The following is an 18,178-nucleotide window of genomic DNA, read 5'->3' on the forward strand; positions in this document are numbered from 1 at the left end:
AGACTGCAGCAATGAAAGCCATGAATATATTTAATGAAAAGTCAGCGTCACATTTCTGTGATGTGCTGAAAAAAACATCAAAAACAAGTGTTGTTAGATTCTTAGTCAGAAGTGAATGTAAAGAAAAAAAAATCAGTGGGTCAAAACATGAAAGTGATTCTAAAAAACGAAAAATAAGTGAAGGCAGTAGTGTTAGTCGTACGTTTAGTTAAAGTAGCATCATGAAAGTAGTGTAAGACAGAACACTCCTGACATTATACATGATGTTCTCATAGAAGGAGATTCTCCTTCCAAACAATAACCCTTCCTCCTCCTCCTCCTCCTCCTTCTCCTCCTCCTCCTCCTCCTCCTCCTCCTCCTCCTCCTCCTCCTCCCTCATGCCAGCCACAACTCTTCTCCAAGGTAAGGTGCAGGTCAATTTATTTGATTTTTGGTTTATATCGTGTACTAATTGTTACTATTGTATTTGAGGCGCATTAGGGAAAAAAAAAACTTAAAATGCTAAATAATTATTTTTATATGAATACGTTTGAGGACGTGGTACCAATCATCTGATTTCACAAAATTTCCTATGGGAAAATTGGCTTTGCAATACAGACTGCATGACGAACAGAATCTCAGAATGAATTAAATTTGTAAACCGAGGTTTTATTGTACACTAAAATCTTGGATGATTTTAAATATTATTTTGCAACTTGCTTTGTGAATGGCAGGGGGGGTGAGTATAACAATATAAATGTTATATTTACATAAGATATATATAAATATATATAAAATATAAAAATAAACAAATGTGTATAAATGCTGAGCCTTCTTTATTCTCATGTTCTTCTTTAGTTCCTTCCACACGGTAGATGCAGTATTTACAGAAATAAATACGTGTAGAATTGAATTCTCTGTGATAATGGCTGAGCAGCAATCATTATTATTAACTTTAACTAACATCTTAACTTTATACGTGGAGAAAGCTACATAGCAACTAGCAGGATTCCTACAATGCTAAAAAAGATTTCTGGGATGTTAGTTCAGCTTTAAGGTAAATCAAGATTTGTCCTTCTTTTCCTCTTCTCTCTTTTCTTTCTCTTTCTCTTCTATCATAAGAAATCACTGATTTTGAAACCAGAGGAGCTGGATTCAAATCTTAGCTCTGCTACTTGCTATCTCTGTGATCTTAGACAATTCATCTCTTTGAACCTCAGTTTCCTCATCTGTAAAATTGAGAGGTCTTGACAGGATTATTTTCAAGACTCCCTCCAGCTCTAAATCCTCTGATCTTACCTATTTATTAATTTTTTTTAGCAAAGACCACCTAGGTGACACTAAAACTCAGCACTATCCCAGCCTCCTGGGAGCTTACAGCTCACAGCCCCAGTGGGAAAATATATACAAGAATTATATACAAGCAAACGTGAAAGACACACATTTTAAAAACACATAGTAACCCTGTATAAAGTGGAAGGGAAAGTGTTTGAATACTGTAGATTAGTCAGAAGGGAGAGTCACTGGCATTCTCTACTCAGAGTAGGCCAAGGAAAATTAGGTGGTTGAGATAGAACAAGAAACAAGAAAGTTGGGGAGGGTAAGGCATCATCTAGAGAAGGAGCTGTTCATCCACAATTATAAGTTCTGCCAACATTTAATTAGCCACTTTTATTAAGTGACCGAATCTCTTTCATTTTCTGGGTGTTTCACTCCTTTTACTAAAGGAAAAATGGCAGGAGTTTGTGTCTTTTGGCTTCAACTACAGTGTTTTGGGATTCCCTTGTTTAACAAGGCAGAAGTTTCAATTAAAATCATTCCCTGTCATGTATTTTTGGTTAGCTGTAGAGTGTGGCGTGGTTTAGGCATATTTTTAGTGGAAGAAAGAAAATAAAGCAAAATCATAGAATGACAGGATTGTAAAGTTGGAAATAACTTCGGTGGTGTCCAGGCTAACCCATAGCTGACAAAGAATGCTCATTACAACATACCCCCAAGAAGGGCATTTATCCTTTGCTTCATGCCCTCCAATGAGGAGAAATTCATTCCCTTCCAAGGTAGTTCCTTCCATTTCTAGCTCTGTATTTGGTAGTTCTTATGTTAAGAAATTCCAATACCCATAATGATGCTCTTTCAGATTCCTTAATCTCCCAGTTCCTCAGTCTCTTTAAATCTCATGAAATGCTTCTACACACACATGCACACGTGCACACACACACATGACATTTGTATACACATACACATATGCATGGTTTATGTCAGGCATCTTACCATTACCTGTAAATGTCCCACTTCTATAACAAAATGATAACAATAGCTAACATGTATCACCTACTATGTACCAGGTACGGTGCTAAGCATTTTACAAATATCTCATTTGATCCTCACAAAAACCCTGGGAAATAGATGCTATTATTACTCCCATTTTACAGAGGAGGGAACTGAGGCAAATAGAGGTTAAGTGACTTGGCTGGGATCACTTAGCTAGTAAGTATCTGAGGTCAGATTTGGAAACTAATATTCCTGATCCAAGTCTGTAGAATACCTGATTCTAGTTGCTTTGACATTAACTAAGTTCCTATCTTTCCATCTTTTCTCATGTCACATCCTTAAATCTATTTACCTCTTTCACTGGGTTCTCAGATCCCTCTATTTTACTACTTACTCAGCCTAGTATCTCTGCTCTGACTTTACTCTCTTTTCAATCTTAACCCTATGGTTAGCCAATTAAACTATGCTGTCCTTTACTCTAGAATCCCTTTCCCCTATACTATCCAACTTATTCCTTGCCAAACTTCAGTACTAAATGTCTCCCTTGTCCACTTCCACTTACTTATTACAAAATGGAGCTGGAGAAGGCTATGCAACCATGCTGACTAGGTACGTCATAAATTCTTTGTCACCCAACTTCAACTGGGACACTTGCATGGTAATAGTTTTATTTCTCTGTGCTTGATTCCCTGTATCACAACTGTTAGAAATTATTCCAAGCTTCCTTGGGTTTCTTCAAGCCTCCCACATGTCTACCTCGCTTCCCTTTCTTAATTGAGGACCTAGTCTCTTAATTTATTGAGAAAATTAAATGTGAGCTCTTTCTCCTCTTCATTCCAGCCCTCCAACACACCATTCTGCTCCTTCTCCTCCTTTTTCCCAGTCTCTGACAAGGGAGTACTACTCTTCAATGCCAAGGCCAATTTCCCTATGTGTGCTCTAGATCCTCTCCTGTATGGTCCTCTCCAGCAGATTGTCATCTTAATTATCTCCTCTGAACTTAATCTTCATTCTCTTCCTATTTATTGGTTATTCCTTACCATCTTCAAACATGTCCAATCTCCTCAATCCTTAAAAAACAAAACAAAACAAAAAACCCTTCTCTGTACTGTAATATCTCTCAAGCTATCATCTTAAATCTTTTCTATGTTTTGCAACCAAACTCCTGGGAAAAGATGTCTACTTTTATTATCTACACTTCCTTTCTTTCCTCAACCCTTTGTAGTCTAGCATCTGTTGGTATCTACTCAATTGAAACTTCTCTCACCAAAATTCCCAATAATATCTTAACTGACAAAACTAATGGTTTTTCTCTCCTTCATCCTTCTTGACCCACATGCTACATTTGTTGTTGTGGACAACACTCTCATCTTGGATGCTTTTCTCCCCTCTGAGTTTATGTGATTATCCTTTCTCCTCCTATTTGATTTATCATCCTCCTTTCCTGGTTTATCATCCAGGTCACTTCCCCTAACTGTTGGAGCTTTTCTCCAAAGCTCTTTCCTGGGCCTTTTTCTTTTCTCTGTCTTTCGTGGTAATCTTATCTGCTCCCCTGGGCATGATGAGCAACTGTCTCTATGGAAATGACACAAATCTATAGAAACATCTTCACACTTTCCACTCAGTTTCCATTGTCCATCAATAAGTGATACCTCAACTGTCACTGGACTTTTCAAAGTAAATGTCCCAGAACATCTCAAACTCACCAAGTCCAAAACTGAACTCATTATCTTACCCCACCCACCCAAACACACTTGTCTTCCAAACTTCCTTGTTTCTATGAAAAACCCCACTATTCTTCCAGGATCTCAGGTTTATAAACTTCAAATTATCTTGAATTCATTATTTTTCTCATCTTTTACCCCTTTCTATCTCCTATCTTATCCACCCCCTTAGTTCACATCTTTATCACCTGTCACCTAGATTATTGCTAGTCTCCTAATTGGTCATTCACGCCCGCTCCAATCTATTGTCCATGCAGTTGCCAAAGTGGTTTCCCTTAAGTATCAGTCTGACCAGTTACTCCCCTACTCACTAAACTCCAACGACTTGTCCCCTCTAGGATAAACTGTAAACTCCACTCTTTAGCTTTCAGACCTAAACAATTTAGCCCAAAGCTATATTTCCAGCCTCACTGAACATAACTCTTCCCACACTAGTCACCTAGCCAACTAGCTACGTAGCATTTATTAAGCAGCTACTATGTGCCAAGTTCTGGTAAACGTTGAGGATACAAAGAAAAGGCAAAAATAAGACCCTGCTCTATGCACTCCAGTCAAGAGGGCCTCTTCTCTGTTCATACACAATGCCACATCTCCTGACTTTTTGCCTTTTAAATGGCCAGTTTTCTATAATGTACCTCACCTCCTCACTTCTGCCACTTACGCCACATAGAATGCCTCATTTCCTCTAAGATCCAGCTCAGGTACCATATTTTTAATAAAGCCTTTTTCTGATCCTCACAAGGGCTAGTTCCCTCCCTCAAATTACTTTGTATTTAACTACTGTGCATATATTTGTCTTCATATGTATCTTTCATATATGGATATATGCACTTCCTGTCTCTTTCTTTAGAATGTAAGTGTCTCATGAGTAGGGAACATTTCATTCTTTGTATTTGAATTCTCAGCACCAACATAGTCTCTGCTTCATAGTTAGTACAAATTGGTCCTGATTAGTGCAAATAATGAGTCAGCTGAAGTGGTCCATGTATTCAAATTCACGCTATTAGAAGTTATAATTAGGTAAAAAATGGTAATTTGTTATATCCCATTGGAAATACGCAATGTGAACCTGAATGCATACATAATAAATGCTTGTCAATTGATTGATTGATAGTTGGAATTTTAGGATAGATTTCCTAATATCAGTCTTGAATTTTCTTCTTTTTATCTCCCTTCCAAATCTTTGACTGAAAAAAGTGGGTAGGAGTGGGATGACTACTTAACCTAATCTCCTGGGGTCATGTCTGCTTTCCAGCAGAGAGGACTTAACTCACCTGAACTTCAGTGCTGGGTTGTGAGCTCAATAATAAGCTCCGTAAAATGACAGCCTGATATCATATAACTCCAGGGGACCAAAACAGGGAGATATCAAAATGAGTTCAGAGTCTTCCCCGAGTCATGTCCTCTCTCTTCCACTTTCTGGCTAGACTCACCACTGGGCATTTTGCTGAAGGATCTATACATCATCAAACTCAAGGAAAGGAAACTTTGCAGGTCATCCTTGATGAATGTAAAGGCTCAGGCATTGCGTTTTAGAAGTAAACCAGCAGGATGCAGATTTTCCTTTTCCTTGTTCCCTGAACTGCAGCAAATATCTTAATGGTTTACAGAGCCCAGCGATTCTTAGACCCAGCACACTTTGCAACACTCCAGCCAAAAGTTTGGTGCTGTTATTAGACTTCAATGAAAACACTGTCTTTCCCTTACGCTGTTTGAATAGCGCTCGTTGAATCATCATCCTGAGTCAAGTGTTATTAATTCAAGAATCAAAATGCCTTTTGTGCATATCAGATAAACGTTGCCATAGCAAGTGTAGCATAAACAGATATGTTCAAGCCACAACAACCTATAGAAGCCGGCAGACAAAGGGAAGCAAGTTAAGCATTCACAGAAACATTAGTGTTGCAATAAACTGTATCATCTATGCCTGGGTGTCCGACAACATGAAAGGCCTCCTTATGAATGGAACCCTGAGATGATATGACCGCCCTGGCGTAGCCATTCTCCCTCTTACGTTTATCAAATTCGAACAGCCAAAGAAACATCTGGCTTTAATCGTGATAGAAACTGGAGGATTTTTGGCTGCTCCCCGGCTCACATACTTTCCGTCCTCTTTATCAGAGCCTGTTGTCAGTGACTTGATGAAGTTAAATAGACTGCACTTGATTCTACTAACATAAGAAAAATTGTGGGATCTCCCTTTGCTACCCCTCCCCCACCACCAAATGCTCAAAATGAGTTTAAATTGAGTTGGTTTGGATCATGTGCCCCTGCCTGCGGAGAATTTAAGGGGGAAAGCCAATGGGGCTAGGTTCTTATAAAGCCCCATTTTAGAAAACCACCACTCTTTCAACAATCCAAGTGTGCTCTCCTTAAGCTGTGCAGATGATGTCATTCGACTAATACCCAGCCTTTGCTGGGTTGATTACAGCCGGAAAAAAAAGAGGCCCAAGATTAAAATGAGTTTGCTGGGGCTCTTCATGTGAGCCCTCCCCAGAGAACCATGTCAATTTCACCAACCCTCTGCTGGTTCTGCTGCTGTGTGTTGGCCCAACTGGCAATTACTGCCCAGAAAATGACAGGGCCCAAGTGAAGATGGAGATTGAATTCACACCTCATCACATCCCATAAAGGACAATTTTTCAAGGTCAGCGTTTAGGTGAATGAAGGCAAGAGCACTTGGCAGAGGGCCTTTCTGCCTGCAACTCTGAATCCTGCATACAGCTGCTGCTCTTTATGTGCGGATGGAACGTTCACCCTATTAAAAGACGAAACTCAAATGTTTTAATGGGTGCATCTGAATTCCTCAAAAAAGGCTGGTGGGTTCGGGTGCATATTATATTTGTTAAAAGATGCCCCCAGCATGTCTGAATAGAGAAAACTGAAACAGGGTTGGTAAATACTTTGGTGACAAGAAAATAAGCTTAGAGAGGGCATAATTATTTTCATCTGGGGACAAAGAGCTTCATTTGTAATTTACCTAAATGTCAATGCAGGGCATGCCAACAAAGCAATCCCTTAAAGTTGTTGTACTTGTTATGAGAGCAGCAGTCTATGGGAGGTAAGACAGATGGACCAGTTTCTGTGAAAGATACTAACCAATTTCTGTCATCATATCATGGGATTTGAGCACTGGAAGGGACATTTTATCCACTCCATTCATTTTTTACAGATGAATAAACAGAGGGGAAGTGATATACATACATACATACATACATATATACAGGCAAAAGCAGGACTAGAAATCTGAATCTTGAGTCCCTGGGTCCATGGAAGGATCATAGACATTAAGGTAGAAGGGGCCTTAGAGGTCATATCTCCCTCACCCCATTTACAAATGAGGCTAAGTGAAATGTTGTTCAGTTGTTTCATTTACGTTCAAACTCTTTGTGACCCTTTTGGGGTTTTCTTGACAGAGACATTAGAATGGTTTCCAATTTCCTTCTATATCTCCTTTTACAGATGAGGAAACTGAGGCAAACAGGGTTAAGTGGCTTGCCCAGAGTCCCACAGCTAGTCAGTGTCTGAGGTCAAGTTTGAATTGGAGAACAATAGTTTTCCTGACTCCAGGCCCAGCACTCTATCTACTATGCCCCTGAGTGAACTGACTTGATCTATTAACTACCTTCTCCTTTCTGGTTATAATCTTCCCTCTGGTTAGTTCTCCTTCTACCTGACTGACCACTCTTCCATCTCGTTTTCTGGTTTCTCATCCACAGCATTCTCCCTAGCTGTGAAGTATACCCCAAGATTCTGTATTAGGCCTCTTTTCTTCATTTTCTTCACTCTTTCTCAGTAACCTCATTAGCTCCCATAGGTTTAGCTATCATCTCTATGCAGATGACTCACAAATCTATATATCCAAGCCCTGATCCCTACTCTGAGTTTCAGTACCATGCCACCAACTGCCTGTTAAAACATTTCAAAGTTAATATCATGAAGACATCTTAAACTCAACATGTCCCAAAACAAACTCATTGTCTTTCCCCCCAAACCCTCCCCTCTTTGAAATTTCCTTATTTCTGTTGAAAGTACCACCATTCAGTCTTCCAGGTTGGTAACCTGGAATTATCCTGAACTCTTCACTCTCCCTCATTCCCCACATCCATATTTGTTCTTTATACCTTCACTATATCTCTTATACCTATCCCCTTCTGTACACTAAAAACCAAAAAAGCAACTACCACCTTAGTTTATAACCCCATCATCTTTAACTATAGGAAGGAGATCAATTAGGATCTGTTGCTTCTAGGGTAAAATATAAACTCTGTTTAGCTTTTGAAGCCCTAAACAACCTGTCTCCAACCTTTATGTCTAGGCTTATTGGACATTCTTCCTCCTCCTATACCTTTGATCCAGGCAAATTGTCCATTGCTATATCTCCCACATTGCTGACTTTGTGTTGGTATAAGGTTTCCACCTCAAAGAATCCCTTTCTTAAAGAGGAATTTTGTGTCATTTCTTGAATTTAGCCTTTTTTGATCCCTTCAGCTACTAGTTCCTGCCCTCCCAAAATTTCCGGATTTAACTACTTGGAATAAATTTGTGTTTATTTGTTCACGATTTATGCTATATTTATTTATATCATATTACATATATTTATTTTATTTCACATATTTATTTCCTCTTTCTTTAGTATATAAACTTATGAGTAGGATTATTTGATTTTTTTGTATTTATATTCCCGGTGCCTGACACAGTTTCTGACATGTACTTAGCACAGTGCCTGGTACATACTAGGCACTTGATGTTTGTTGACAAAATAGGTGCTTAATAAATGCTCATTGACGGATTAATTGATTGACTGTCCAAAGTTACAAAGGTTATTTAGTGGCATAGCTGGGATTTGAAGCTAGGTCTTCTGATTTCAGATCCAATGCTTTTTCTACCACAACATAACTCCGACTCATTTCTAAGTAATAACTTATTCTAGTTCATGGAAATATCCTGATTATGACCCCCATGGAATTAACAGCAAGTTATTCCAGATTCATTTTTTGTTGCATATTATATCAGTGGGTTCACCCAATTTCATATACAAAGCATTTTATATTCTGCTTTGTTCTATCAAATGGACATAAAGTCTCTTTTGACCAAGAAGACCTACCGTTTTTCTACTTGCCCCAGAAGTTTCATGAAGATATCTTGAAACTTAGTCTGAAAAATTTGATCCTTCTCCAGATCCAAAAAAGAATTGTGGTGTAGTTTATGAGGGCTGAAATCTAACTATAATGATTTCCTTCAGTCCTGATTATCTTCATATTTAGGTGAACAGTCCAAGTTCCATTCTCTTTCTATATTCCTCCATGTGGCCTTGATCAAAGCAAGTTGGAATTCATGAAACCTGGATATTTCTCCAATTCTGTACCACTTAGCATCACTCAACAATAGAACACAGCCAAAGGAAGAATTCTTTTTCTTTCTTTTTTTCCTTCTTTCAGTGAAATAGTATTGTGTAGTGCATACATTCATGAGAACGCATCAGCATCCATTTTTACCCTTCAGGCCATTTGCCAATTCACTTCTAATCCATTGACATCTACCTATAATTAGAAATTGTCTTTATCTCTGACTCTCCCTTCCCTCCCCCTCAGACACACCTACCTATACCCACCCACACACTGAGCAATCATATTTTCTTCTCTGTCATGGTTACTACCACCTCTGCCTTCTCTCCTCCATCTTTCAGAGGAGAAACATGGCTAAACTCAGGAATAAGAAAAACCTGGTATGCCATGAGAAAGGATATTTTTGTGATACCAAATTATACTCATGTTAGTTGCTAACAATAATATTGTAGATAGAACTTGATAACTAATATTCAGAGATCAGGGGAGACAAATACAGCACAGTAGGTATCATAGGAATTAAGTCAATAAATTAATCTAACAGTCAGTGAGTATTTATTAAGGTCCCATTACTTGCCAGCCTCTTTGCCAGGTGCTGTGGATTTAAAAAAAAGAAAAGCAATTTTTAAGCTTAAGGGCCTTTGATAAGGATGCCATTTCTGTCTTTCTCCAAGTCATTGACAAAAATAGAATGCAAATTCATTGAGGGTAAGGATTGTTTAATTTTGAGTCTATCCCTAGCACCAACCCTGTTTCATAGTAGACTGTCAAGAATCGTTTGTTGAATTGTACAATTGTACAATTGCAGACAATTGTAGAAGTGTTAAATTGTAGAAAACCAAGCACTCGTCCCAGGGACACTTCACAGAATACTATATGCTGAGTTGACATTGAACAGTTAATGACTACTTTTTGAGTTGTGATTGATTCAGTAGAAATATAAGTGATATTTTACCCTTTAGAGTGAAAAACAACAACCTCACAAGTTTGGGAATAGGAGTATATAACAGTTTGAGAAAGATCTGAAGGTTTTAGTGAACTTCAAGCTCAATATGTGTCAGTATTTTGATGGGACAGCCAAAAAGTCTAATGCAATCTCAAGACTGCATTAAAAGGTTTCACTTCCAGGAATAAGGAGGGAACAATCCTTCTGTATACTCTGCCCTCGTCAGACCTTACCTGAGTGACTATATTTAGTTTAGGGCACCACACAGTTTAAGAACTGATACATTGATAAGGTAGAAAGTGGCTAGAGAAGAACAGCAAGGGTGATGAATGAGACTGAATCACAGTCATATGATTATTGGTTAAAGGCACTAGAGTTGCTTTTAGCTTGAATCTGAGAGAACTTGAAGACCTAACAGCTGTGTTCAAGTATTTAAAGGCCCATTCAAAGGGTAGAAACAGGGGCAATTGGTGGAAATTGCAAAGAAACTTGATTTCAGGAAAAAAACTAACAAGTAGAATGGTAGCATGAGTTCTCCTGAAAGTAGAAAGTAGCATGAGTTATCCCGAAAGGCAGTGAATTTCCATGGGTTGTTGAACAGTTGTTGCATAACCATGTATCAAGTATGTAAAAGTGGGTATTCCTTTTAAGTATGGGTTGGTCTTGATGGCTGCTTTCCAATGTTCAGATTCAAAATTGTAATTCCGAGGCTAGTCATCTGATTGGTTCAAATCCATAAAATTTGCTGTCATTTAGGCCATATCTCCGTTTCCACAAGAATAGGGTAAGATTCTTGCTCAGAGCCTTTGTTATAATGTAGGTAACCTGATCCATTACATTAATAAACTCTTTAAAAGGTTTCTTTTTTTTTTTGAAGGAAAAATAAACATAAGGGCTTACATTGAATCAGGAAACGGTAAGTATATACATATATAGACATAAAATTGATGAGATTTTTTTTTGTGGGGGTCAGGAGGCATTGGTATCTGGGACGATCAAGACAGACCTTATGTAGAGGGGGACATTTGAATTGGATCTGAAGGAAAAAAGGAATTGTGAGAGGAAGAAGTGGGAAGAGGGGCAGTTTGGACAGAGGCATGGAGTGTCACGTATGAGGAACAATACTATTGCCACTTTGGGTGGTGCATAATAATGTGTGAAATGCAGTGAGATGTCAGGTGATCTGAATTCTATTCCTGTGTCTATCACTTACTAGCTGTGTAACATTGGATGAATCCTTCCATTTCTGGAGGCGGAGTGGGGAGGAAACATTTGTGTTTAGAATCAAAGTTTTAATGCACATTGGGGATACAAGGACAAAAAATGAAATAATCCCTTCCTCAAAGAGCTTACATTCTATTGGTAGATGCAACATGTATTCAGACAAGTAAATACACAGTATAAATACAGTTTTACAGAATGATTTCATTAGGGAGCTAGCACCAGCAATGGGGGAGATGAGGAGAAGCTTTATCTAAGAAGCGACACTGAACTGGGCTTTAAATGAAGCTGGGGATTCTGAAAAGCAGAGAAGAGAGAGATGATTTCAGACAAAGGAAACTACTTACACAAAGGTATGGGGGTAAGGGATAGATTGTCATGTATGAGAAATTGGTCAGATTGACTGAAACAGGATTTTGTATGAAGGGAAGTAATAGGAAAGAAGTCTGGAAAGGTAGGTGGGAGCCATATTGTAGAGGGCTTTAAATGCTAGGCTCAGGATGTTGGATTTTGGAGATCATCCACTGAGCCCATTCCTAATGGTGTCTGTGAGTGGGTTTAGGGACATCTATATTGCTACCTTTTTACTTTTCAGTGGAATGGGGGATGGAAAATTAGATTAATTTAGTTTTTGAAAATTTTAATTAAGTGCTTAGCAGCCAAAGTATCTCTGAAAGTACCAAAGTTTTATTTGGCATAGAGGGATTCCCTCAGACACCTTTTCAAACATTTAGTCCAAGATATTGGGCTGAATATCTCATGAAAATAAACTTCTTTCTGGGAGTTTTGGGTTGAAAAAAGTTCGAGAACAGTCTTTTCCTGCAGTATTTAGACACTGATATTTCCTAAATGATCCATCCCATAGGAGAAAGAACATTGAACTTGCGAGTTAGAAGGTCTGGATTCAATCTTGGCTCCTCAGATTACTATTTCTATAACCACAAGCCACCTGCACCTTCTGTACCTCAATTTCCTCATCTAGAAAATGAAAGATGGGGATTAGATGATCCTTAAAGTCCCTTTCAATTCTAAAAATCTATGATTTGGGGTTAAAATCTGGGAACATATAGTCACCTGCAGAGAAATAACCTTGTAGATGAGTTAGTAGAGAGGAGTATGAAGGGTATAAATAGGTCATAGCATGATACTAATGATAACTTGCAGACAAGGAACACCATGAAAGACAGCATCTAGGAAAAATATGAACAGAAAAGCTGGTGAGCTAGTCATGTGGCAAGAGTGAGGGACAACAGATGGACAGCCTGAATGGCTCTCTGGTATTCACCAAATGTTACAAGACCTAGAGGAAGGGCTCCAGCACCTTGGGAGGACCCCCTATGGAGAATTCATGGAAAGTCATGGGCAAGAGTTGCACAGGATGAGAAGGCAAGGATCCATGTCCATGGAGGGTATAGCCATGTTGATGAGACCATATATCCATTGAAGTGTTGAAATACTTACTGAAACAAATGGTTGTCATAGATCTCATACATTCATAGAGCTGAAAGAGAATGAAGATAAGATTTATTTAGTTCATTTTCATCTGTTCCTTTTCCCCTCCCCATTTTACATTTGAAGAAACTGAGACAATAAAATTATTTGGCGAATGGGCAGGCTTAATTTCTGTTGTTAGCTTTTTATTCCTCTGAATAGGTGTTTTCAAGTTTCATTTCTGTTTCTTGGTTATTCCATGTTTTATTGAAACCCATTTGCTTGAGTATTATGAAAATCCCCCTGATCCCTGCTCCTCTGTAGGGTACCATAATTTAATCTAGTTGGTGGCAGCAGAAACTTGAAACTACAGCCAGCAACGATGGGCAGGGGTTTCAAACATATGGCCTGTGCATTGGATCCCCATCCTCTTCCCTCTGTGAGTTATTTTAATCCTGGTTGCCAACCTGCAAAATGCTTAAATCTCGATGCAGCCCGCCAACCTATTACCAATTCCTCCTCTTTCCCTGTGCCTGCCAGACCGTCTGTCCCCTCGATCTACTAAGTCAGCAACTCATAACAGAGTCCCCCTGAGACTAGTGAAAGCCTGGGAGCTGCTGATTCTACTGAAGAACCAAACATAGGAGTGTGGGCTGGTGGAATGGGGAGCACCAGTTCCAATGAAGCTTTGTTTCCTCTCCACCTTAAATCAGCTGGCATGCCTAGCTTGAGAGCCCCTGGATTTGGCTCTCCACTGTACTGGTGTTCCTCTGTGTGCTGGGCTATGCTGTGCTGGGCTGCTGTTACAGTCGTGGAGTGACCTGGACATCTAAGGGAAAAAACAGATGTCCCAATAAATTTTTGTCAAAATGTAATTACCTTGGGATTAGAAAACCACATGGGGGTGGGGTGAGAGGAACAGATGTATTACCTTCAAAAATGCAGCCATTATTTTGCAGAAGTTTTAAATAACAGAGAGGTTCAAATGGAACTGAATTACCATTATTATTTGGTAATCTTCCTTTTACTTCATTTCTGGATTGTTTTTTAAATCAGATGGGAACCCCTGAAATTCAGTTTCCACTAATGGTGTTCAGAGCAGGAGGGCATGTTGCACAAAAAGTATCATCCTGAGTGCCTTTTCATAAATAAATCTAGGGAAATATGACAAGCTATCTTCCCCTCAGGAACCTAGCCAAGTCTCTTCTTCCTCTCCAGCCAATAAAACATGATAAACTATGGATTTCCTCAGTAACCATAAAATTTCTCTATTTTCATGATTTGAACTGTTAGGTGCAGGTCAGTGCAGTCCAGAAAACAGGGACTTTTCAGAGGAAAACAGTCCTTGTAGATTTGACTTTTTCCCTGCTTCTTTTGGGGGGGAGGAGGGCAAAGGTGAGTAAGTAGGTCCTTGGGAAGCAGGGGTGTGCTGATAAATGTTTAACAACTTTATTTCTGGGGGGAAAAGGGATGAGAAACTCTTTTAAATTTTAACACTTTTTAAAATATAGACAGTCAACAAAACTCTAAATCCAGCTGTGATTTGTAATCCAGGTGTAATGTTCATTTGTGGTAAAGGGGTTGGTTAGAGCTGGCTCCAGCACATCTCTGGTGGGAATGGGGTTCCTCTGGCCTCAGAGCTAGCTAGCTGTCTTAGATTTCTCAATGAGAATCTTGCTTTTTGACTAGTTACCCGTAATCCTAAATGCGCTCACCTGTCTAATGGGCAAACGTCAAAACCCAAAGGGATAGTGTGGGAGAAGCTTGTCTCGGATTGATAGCCATGGTGAGGGGATACTGGAAAAGATGGTGAGTCCCAGTGAAACAAGGGCTTATCTGGGTTGGTTTAGGAACATTTCTACCTGGAGGTAGGGACAGCCTAGAGGACTCTGTGAGATCCCTTCTTCGCCTGGGATTATGTGGCTTCAATGTACATTTTTCAGGCTTTTACTTGAACAGAAGAGGATTTAGTGACAGGGTAGTATAGAGAATGTTGTTATGACTGGGCCTCAAATTAGATCAGGAGGATACTCTGAAAAAGAAAGGCCTGGTAAATCTTTCTGGGCATTTGGGGCTGAAGCCCATGAAAATGTATACCATGAGGGCAAAGGCCTTGTCTTCATTATCTTTGTCTCTTGCCCAAAAGAGCTTTACTGTTTGGTTCACACTTGTGACTTAGACTAGATTTGAAACTCCCTGAGGGCAGGGAATGTCTTTTGCCTTTTTTTGTATCCCTAGCACTTAGTGCAGTGCTTGGCACATAGTAGGCATTTAATAAATGATTGATTTCATCTATGTAAGGAACCCCTGGAATAGATATTCCTTCCCCATGCAGATCACAGCGTGTCTGTATCTGTAACCCAGCTCCTTCTTCCCAGAAACTGAATGACTTGCCTAGTTACAATTAGTATACATCAGATGCAATATCTGAACTTGGAGCAGCTCGCTGGCTTCATGAATAGAGTGCCAGTCTTAAGTCAGGAAGCTATGAGTTCAAATTTGGCCAAAGATACTTACTAGTTTTGTGACCCTCGCCAGGTCATTTTATCCTGTTTGCGTCAGTTTCCTTATTTGTGAAATGAGATGGAGAAGGAACTGGCAAACCACCCCAGTATCTCTGTCAAGAAAACCCCAAATGGATTCATGAAGAGTTGGACATGACTGAACACTTGAACCTGGGTCTTTCTGAACTCCAATGTCAGCCCCTACTCTAACCACTAAGCAATGTTCTCTCTAAGCTTTGCAGACAGCTGGTTGTTGAGTGAATGAATAGCTATTTTATAGGGAAGGGATTCATGGCTGCTTTTCTCTGTGTTAATATTTCTTACTTAGTTGACCCAAGGATCTGTGATTTCATCTGTTTCACTATTTCCTTCATCAGTGAGTGTTATATAATTCTTCTTCACTTTAGTACATTTTTAATGAGTTGTTATATCCATTGCCTGTTGGCCAGCTTCTGGGGATGAATTTCTCTGAAGGAAAGACTAGCCTTCAGATGGCACCCACCAAGCCCATTCTTGTGCTGGACTCTCGCTGGCCTGCACATCCTTCAAGAACCCAGGGTTGTGTCTACTTTAGAAGAAGATCCTAGAATAGACCATTGGTGGAGGTTGCCAAACATTCTGTGATAATTATAGTAACACCTTATGTGCATAACAGTTTTTAGAATTTATTCATTGCTATAGAGCATAACTTTTGGTACCTCTCTAATGCACATATCATGTAAATGTTGTGCCTTACAGATAGCTGTGTTGATGTACAGGGCCCCTTTACGCTTCATGAGCATGAGCATGAGTCCATAAACTAGAAATGGGTGCTTGAGAAATACTTGTTGCTTATTTCATATACCTCATCTTGTTAATGATTTCAGAGATACCATTTCCTTAGATTTGCTTATCCTTTTTGTCCAGATTGTTCAAGAATGCCTCTGTTCATTTCCTGAAGGGTTGTTGAAAGTATGTAATCCACTGTAATGTTGCATGTGGATATGTCCTTTAGGGCATGAATGCATATCAGAATTCCCTTGGCTTTAATTGCCCAGAGTAATGGCTAATCTGATTGAATTTTAGGTCTGTTAAGTATGGACTTTAAAGTCCAGAAGATCTGGGTTCAAGTCCCATCTTTGACGTGTTGGATCATAGTCATAAATTTAGAGCTGGAGAAAACATGAGAGGTTGTTTAGTCTAACACCTACCCTTTATAGATAAGAAAACTGGGGTGTAGAGAGGTCTTAGAGTTAGTGAGTGGCAAAGCCAGGGTTTAAATCCAGGAAATCTGACTCCAAATTCAGCTCTTTTTCCACACTACCATGATGGCTCACAACTAGCTGCATAACCCTGGGAAAGTCACTAAATTATTATTCCCTTAAGGCCCCCCCCTTGCCCTCAATCAGTTTCCTCATCTGTAAAAATGAGGTTAATAATAGCCATAGCACTTACCTCACAAGATTATTGTAGGGCTCAAATTAGATCATGTATGCACAGTGTCTTGCAAATTTTAAGGCATTATGTAAGTGTCAGCTGTTGAAACTACCACCATTTAGTTTCAGTTAGGAAGGGTCTATTAAAAGCCTGAACATATTTTGCCTGGCCCTTTTCTGAATAATCCATAAATTGACATCTATTATAATCCAGAATTTAATCCCATCAGGCAAACCCTGGACATTTAATCCACAGGGTATATTATTGAGCTTTTTATACTTCAATCATCAAATAATGCCTATGAGCTCTTTGTGAAACTCCTTTATAAGCTCTCTTAATGCCTTTTTCACAAATGCAGGAAGTTCACTCTCCAAAAGCTAAATGAACTTGAACATGAAAGGGCATGTATTAGGATAAAGTCTGCTCCCTTAGATTGCTAGAGAAGGTTAAGGTCTTGGACAGTTTAGGTAACGTTCAATTTTTGAAATTGCTGGGTGTGGAAGACATGCTTTTCCCCACAGGCTGTTCTTCATGTAGTTACCCCTTTTTGGCTCTAATCCTCACTGTCTTCCTTTGGCATTAAGTGCAGAGAAGAAAGAGTCATTTCCCACATAAGTCCTCTTGATATAGAGGTCCTTTTGTCACAAGTAGCTGAGAATGAAGATGTGATTTGGTGTAGCCCAGTAGTAAGAGCGCTGAACTAGGAAGCACACAAACTAAGTTGGGATCCTGATTCTGAGACTTGTTACTTCTTTGACCTTGAGCAAGTCATTACACTTCTCTAGGTCTCAGTTTCTCCAGCTATAAAATGAAGGGTGTGCATTAGATAATCTCTAAGATCCCTTGTAGCCCTGCATCCAGGATCCACTTTGTGGAGAACCTGAGGTTCTTTTTCTTGGAGGGATGATTTTCTGGTCCTAAATCATTCAGAACCCTCATTATCCCTGGCCATAGTGGGCTGATTAGACTTCACCTTTATTTGATAGGAAGAGGACCAGATATAGACAAGGACTTAGCTATGTTGTTTATGATTTTAATGGTTGTAGTAATTCACCTCTGTAAGTTATATATAGGGCTTACCTCAAAACAAGGATATGAGATAGTTAAATTATCACCCCAATTTTATAGATAAAAAGAATAAAGAAATGGGAAATGACTTCCCTTCAAAACACATTTAGTACTAGAGTCAGGAATTATGTAATACTAAAGTCAGAAATCAATTGAAGATCTCCTGTGTCTAGGTTCAGCACCCTTCCTATTAGGTCATGCTACCTTAATCTATAATCAGATTGGCAGGCTATAATGGAAGGCTGCAGCCTACTTAGATACCTCACTGTA

At 39.2% G+C, this 18,178-nt stretch overlaps 1 pseudogene; it reads right to left on the reverse strand.

The window, feature by feature from the left end:
- LOC140499511 (uncharacterized) overlaps positions 1–16,212 on the reverse strand; it is a 30,317-nt pseudogene extending 14,105 nt beyond the window's left edge.
- Positions 16,213–18,178: the final 1,966 nt, after the last annotated feature.

The sequence above is a fragment of the Notamacropus eugenii genome, chromosome 1, assembly GCF_028372415.1.
Source record: "Notamacropus eugenii isolate mMacEug1 chromosome 1, mMacEug1.pri_v2, whole genome shotgun sequence".
In the NCBI taxonomy this organism is placed as follows: domain Eukaryota; kingdom Metazoa; phylum Chordata; class Mammalia; order Diprotodontia; family Macropodidae; genus Notamacropus; species Notamacropus eugenii.